General features: G+C 41.7%; 1 protein-coding gene across 1 annotated transcript in view; it reads left to right on the forward strand.

The window, feature by feature from the left end:
- Positions 1 to 3,997: 3,997 nt before the first annotated feature.
- The window catches only part of LOC121862511, a 15,584-nt gene continuing 12,560 nt past the window's right edge, over positions 3,998 to 7,021 (forward strand). Inside the window, exon 1 of the mRNA XM_042360817.1 lies at positions 3,998 to 4,379. The gene's annotated coding sequence lies outside the window, so the exon portion shown is untranslated. The remainder of the gene's footprint in view (positions 4,380 to 7,021) is intronic.

Raw genomic sequence — 7,021 nt, forward strand, 5'->3', positions numbered from 1 at the left:
CGAATATACCAGGGACTGTCAGTTGGTTGAAAATATTCAAGGAGGGCCACCAGACTGGTGCCTGCGCCTTCAGCACCTCAGCTACCCTGAGAGATTGGGCATACTGAACTTGCCTGGCTTGCTCTACAGACAGGCAAGGGGGACCTATTTGAGTGTAAAAGCATCTCAGAGACTCACCTGAGTTAGTGTCATACTTGGAGCTGCTCGCCCCACAAGGTCACACAGCTCAAGATTGGAAGAAGCTACCCAAGTCCAGAGTGAGGGCAAACTTTTCGGAGTGAGAGGGTTGTAAACTCTTGGAACAATCTACCAGAGAGTGTTGTGACGGCACCGAGTGTGAGCTCTTTCAAGACAAGACTTGACCAACACTGGAGCGGGTTCAGGTACATTCAGGAGCCGGTGCATGCCCAGTATTTGCCAACAGTGCGTGACAGAGACGTGACCGATCGCCCGGGCGGCTGGCGAGCCGAGCTTTTGGTGAAGAAGATAAATGAAAAGGATAAGTAATCAGAGACGTGACCGATCGCCCAAGCGGCTAACAAGCCGATCAGTGGTGAAGAGGATAAAAGTAAAAAGTATCTTTTAGATTAATTTGTGGGTAGTTTTCCAATAAATCCTTATATTTCATCCAGTCTGTTTTGCTCATCTGGAGCCTTGGTGGTATTTTTGTTTGGATTGGGCTGGTGGAAATTATGAATATTATCGGAATGTGGTCGCTTGGGGTGATGGGGCCTTGCTCTATGTGGTAGTTAAGGAATACCTTGTTGTTGCAGAAGATTTTGTCGGGTGTTGAAACGCCGTTTGGTCCCATCCAGGTGGTGAAGTACGGGCCCAGGTGAAGTCTGCCAGTGTTGATTATACGTTCCAATGCTGTGCCTATCTGGTTTTTGTTGCCGTTGCTAAAAATGCAGGGTGTTGGAGATAAATACTTTGTATAATTAATCTGAAGAGCTGACACAAGGACGTGGATGTCCTTCTGGGCAACAGGGGCACTGCAGATGGTGGTGGCGTGGAATCATATGCACTGGAAGACTCGTAAAGTATACGCTCATCATGGGTGACAACTTTGCAATGTATAACCTCACTGGTGAGACGAGAAGGCACCTCCACTCTCAGCACTGGTATACCACCTCTCAAATGACACGATAAGGCACCATGGACAGAGTGATGAGGTGAAACAAGGGGGGAGACCGACTGAGCAGTTGTACCAGTCAACGCAGCCTCACAAATAAAAAAACTGTAACGAGACACATTCCTAAGGCTTTGTTTGAAAATATTTATCTTCACTGACTAGTTACATAATTTTTTTAATAAAACACAATATCTGGTGTTGAAAATTCAAACCCTCCCCACAATTTTTAATTGGCTAAAAAAAAGAAAAACTTGCCCGATAAGTCTCCTATCTCAATAGTCAATAAGAATCCCTCCTCCCCCCCACCCCACCCCGCACATGCGCTGTAAACTCTAGAGGCGAAGGAGGTACGGAGCTACGCGTGAGGTGGTCAGCTACTTGGCCAAAGGTTAACAACACACGGCGACACTTGTGACTGACCAAATCTAATAACTTTACTTACTTTATCCTCTTCACCACTGATCGGCTTGTTAGCCTTGGCCGATCGGTCACTCGGTCACGTCTCTGTTTTACTTTTACTAATAATATTGAAAAATTAATATCTCGGTTATCCTTAATTTCCGGCGGAAATGTCATAGAAGAAAGGGGTCTTAGAATTGTCTAAACATTACGAAAAAAGCATATAAATAACAGCGAAAGAAAGACCGGTGCATGACTGAAATTTTACCAAAAAACTTAGAAATTGTACACTGGTAGTGTGCTGACCCAGAGGTGCTGACTATATAGAGTATATTCAAAGTGAGAAGTCCAATGGTAGAGACGTACCCTGTGAACAGTTTTGGGTCAATGTGGGAAAAATGTCACCAGGGATCTGAATATTGAGTCATATATAGTTAGATAGAGAAAAAATATATAAAAATTATTTCTTCTATAACCTTTCCGTCGGAAATGAGGCATAGTGAAGATATAACTTACCTGAAGTGAGGCTTTGCTTGTGTTTGTCTATTATTACAGTACCATGTACACTGTACAGCATTCTGCACGATGCTGACACTCGGGATTTACATTTTGGACACTTTACAGATGATCATCTGTAAAGTGACATGATTCAAGAACACCGTGAGTTCTAAAAAATATCAATGGCTGGTGCATCATTCTCCAAAACACGGTGAATAACCCTCCAGTCAGCCAACGTACAGCCTCCACACACAGTACCCATCTTCAAACTGAGCGGGAATCGAAAGATACCCTCATTGACGCTTGAGTATTACGTCACATAAATACGCTGATTCGCGCTCAAGGCTATGACGTAAAAAATACCACTGGTTGGCTATATAAAAAAAATCAGATTTTCTCGAAAACTATAAATTTCCGAAGGAAACGTTATAGAAGAAAAAAATTATTTTTCTCTATCTAACCATATATGACTCAATATTCAGATCCCTGGTGACATTTTTCCCACATTGACAACTTTTGTGAACTTAATGAGTATTAAAGAGAACTACAGTTCACAATTGCGTTTCTGTGACCTGGTGGAAATCTACCTGCCTGCCTGTTTTGTCTGTCCACTGATACCGATCGTCGGGAAATTATCGGAGACTGGCAGGACAGCTAGTGGTAATTAAACGAGACTCGTGATATATCTACTGCTTTTGAATATACGACCTGGCCGATGGTAACCAGCGGGGAAAGCTGGGTAAGCATCGAAAGGGTGCGTAACACAACTTAAAAAGAACACCAAACAAACATTTGGAAAAACCTTACATAACGTTTCCTAGCTTCTAAAAATGTTGAAAATCACTTTTGAGTTTATGGATCCCTCATCTGAACACCGAGAAGAACACGTACTAAAAAGCGAAAACATGAATAAGGTAAACTTTTTATTTATTTATTTTTATTTTTATTATTTATTGGGCACCCGGGTCCGACTAATTACCCAAATGTACCCAAATGTAGCCGCAATGAAGTCAAATAATGGTCCTACGTGAATAAATCGGGTTACCAATCACTTCTCGACTAGTATTTGAAGTCACGAAGTCACAAAAAATTGGTAAACTTAATTTAATCTGAGTTAATAGATCAAGTGCATGTGCCTAACCTAACCTAACACAACTCAGATTAAATTAAGTTTACCAACCTTGTTACTATGACACCAAATAATAATCAGAAGTGATTCACAGCTTTACGCTTCTACCGACCATCATTTAACTTTCTACAACTATTAGTATTCCCTCCCTCGGTACATGCACTCGATCTATTAACTCAGATTAAAGTAAGTTTTCCAATTGTTTGTGACTTTGTGACACCATATACTAGTCGAGAAGTGATTAGCAGTCCGATTTATTCATGTAGGACCATTATTTGACTTCATTGCGGCTACATTTGGGTAATTAGTCGGACCGCATGCCCTTGCCGTATGTCTCATGAGTTAAGGGAGCTTTTTATAGTCTCAGGATTTTTTAAAGGTTAAGAAACGTTAGGTCAGGTTTTCAAAAGTTTGTTTCGTGTTTGTTTGTTTTTACCCCACATTTTCCCTCTACTTCAAAGCCCTGGCTACTTTGAAAAAATAATATTGTTGGTAATTTTTCAATTAAAATACTCTAAAAATATACATTTCCGATGGAACCGCTATAAATATAATTTTAGTTTTTTTCCTTTCTCCCTATAAGACTCTATATAAGTAGGTGTTGGCAACTTTAAAATATTTAACAACATTAATTCTCAAGAGGATATTTTCTACATACAGTTATGAGTTAGTAACATGATTAGAGAGTCTTATATTGAAGGAATTGAAAGTGGTTGGGTTGGGACGGGTCGTGTTGGGTAATACTGTACGTCTTGAGAAATGGGAGTGAGTGGGAGAGGCCTGCCCTTGACTTCGCACCTGCCTGGAGCAGTTCTTGCTGACGGGACGTGAAGTCAGACCCTGACAGTCCTTGTTCCGTGTTGAGAGCACTTGCACCGCTGTGCTGCTGCTCCGGTCCGCTTACAGCTCCTTTCATCAGCACTGTGAATACGCATCTCTGTTCAACCACAGTAATACTGGTCTGTGTTGTAAAGATCATTATCATGCACTTTTGATTAAGCTAAGCACAGTCGCCGTTGTTCGTCCTGTAAATACAAGTGTTTCTGTTACTGTCTAGCCTAACACAAAGATCTCAGTTCCTGCTATCACCAAAACTGGCCAAGGAATTATTCTACATCAACACCGCAGTGGGTGAGGTGTGGTGCATTTCTCCTCACTCGCACACGACCACTGACACTCCCACCTCCGGGAGTCAGGGTCCTCCCTCAGCCCCCAGCTTGTGTGAGTAACTTTAATTGCAGGACAAATATTTTCTATATATAATATACTGTATTTGATAATACGGTTTTATTGTAATTCCAGGCAACATTATATCTGCACGATTAATACCCCCCCCCCAAAGAAAAAAAATTACTAGTGGTCACAAACAATTATTAGATGTTTATTAGACACTACAGGAAGATGGTTCGCGTTATTGCACGAGACTTGTGGTGGCTTCAAGACATTTAACTGTTAAACTCTTCATATAAAAACTTGTTCTTTCCTCCGGCCAGTATCTAGATAACGGAATAAGAATTTTCTTTTGTTGTGTGATGCCAGTCCGGAGTGTGTGTGTGTGTGTAGATATATATATATATATATATATATATATATATATATATATATATATATATATATATATTATATATATATATATATATATATATATATATATATATATATATATATATATATATATATATGCACACTTGCATAAATTGGCAAAACATTCACAGTAAATTAATTATTCAAGAACTTCCTCTTTTCTTTCTGCCCGACCTTGGATGGTAGATGTAGGTGGTGGTCCGGTGGAGCTTGTTGGCTCGTCAAGAAGCCGTCCCCCCTCCCCCCCATCCTAACTTGAATAAGTGGTGGCGCTGCATCTCCTCGGGTTGAGAAATATTGATAGATTGCGAAAAAGGAGGGGTTGTTGTTTTTACAAGACTAGCTTGTCTTCCCTTTCTTTTACTTTAGCTCCTGAGTTTTAAGGTGAAACAGCCGCTTGATGATAGTGGAAACACTGTACAGAATGTGTCATAAATTATATTATAATAAAGTAATCTTAAACCTGTCTGGCTCCTCGTGATATCACCTCTCACTACGTCACCGACACTTTCACCCTTTTCAACCTACCGGGGGTCAATACACAACACAACTGTACAGAGGATGTGAAATCATACACCGAGAGACAAACACTGATCTTACACCTACAACACGATTAGACCCCACACCACATTTTGTAAAATGATACACACATCTTAAAGTCTTAATTTATAAATTGATTCTCACATATTCATTCCCATATTTCGTTGAATGAGATATCTGATTCAGAATATTGAAAACATTTACAGCATAAGTAAGTCACCTCATAGTGGTAAAATTTAACATTGTCATCAACTCATCTGGGAGTATAGTAGTTATCTTTAAAATATCAGTCACCTAAATAATCATTAATCTTTAAGTTAAGAATCTACATTATCCAATATTAGCACAATGGTTCCCCATTATTTACGGAATAAGAACACATGAACAATTAGCTCACCACCCGCAGCCATCACCTCGGAAATGGCCGACAACATTACTACTGGAAACCGAATGACGTCACACGAAAGGTATCAATAAAAACTAGAGCTAAATCGATGATTTTTCTCCAGACAAGAGAAATTGTGATCTCACATATGGGTAGGCAGCATATGACCTAAGCAGTTGAGTCGCCAGGGATGTTAGTACAGTCTCACCCAAAAGTTCGTTAACTCTCCCAGCCAGATATTGCTGCACTGCCTTCTTCAGATGTCTCAGTACCAACCAGAACATGAAACCGATAAGAATGAATCGAAAGGTTCGAAGTAACAGACTCAAGTTCATCCATCTGAAGCAAGCAGTGCAGCAATAGCTGGCTGGTTGAATTAACGAACTTTTGGGTGAGACTGTACCCAGGGGTGCAGTTGTAGTGGATTTCTCCCCTACAAACGCTGTTTGTCGCTGAGTAGCCGACCCCACCAATTCCCCAGTGTATGCCTCGTGGTCTAGGTCAACCAGCGCCGCCATACATCACGGAGCGGGGGTCAACTACTAAGCCACGCCTACCCCCCGCTATTTAAGACCTGACCTCGTGGTGACCTGTCTCTTTCTACCTTCACCAACCAGCCAGCAACACCTCCTCCTCCTCCGCCTGCCTGGTGGTCCTCGCTCCCGCCGGCGAGCATGGCGACCCACAAGCTGGTCCTCCTCTGAGCATCCTCACCAACCAGCTCTCTCTACATCACGCTTGTAACCATGCTGCCTTCCCAGCACCAAGCTGCATTGTACATCCAATACAACATGTATATAGAGAGCACATTGTGAGTTTCCTTTCTCCATCCCATCCTGAGTGTGAACCAAATATCCTGAACCCCACACAGTGCTGCCGGAGCTCACCGGAGCGCCGCTCCGGCACCTCTTGTTTTGATCAATCAATATCGCCGACGCCTTGTTCCCTCCCAGGAACTCCCCAACAGGGGGTGGCCATGGCAGAAATGTCTCCAGGCCACTTTATCCTTGCACATCTCACTTGCTCTTTCAAACACTTCCTCCCCTTCCCGCTCTCTCTTCAACAAACTCTCTAACTCTTTTATCCCAGGTCTCAATTGGTTTAACCCTCCCAACATTCCCCTCTCTTGTTATCATAAAAATTTTTGGTCACCCTGTCTTCATGCACCCTCGGCTCATGTCCATACCACCTTAGTGTATTCCTCTTCATCCACTCCACCACACCTCACTTCACACATGAAGTTATAGTAAGCTCTATATGTTACTATAAATCAAGCAATCAACTTTATTTTGCATTAATAGTACATATTCAAAACCGAATATATCCGAATGCAATTAATCTCTCCTTCAGATCA

The sequence above is a fragment of the Homarus americanus genome, unplaced genomic scaffold (genome assembly GCF_018991925.1).
Source record: "Homarus americanus isolate GMGI-L3 unplaced genomic scaffold, GMGI_Hamer_2.0 scaffold31037, whole genome shotgun sequence".
Lineage (NCBI taxonomy): Eukaryota > Metazoa > Arthropoda > Malacostraca > Decapoda > Nephropidae > Homarus > Homarus americanus.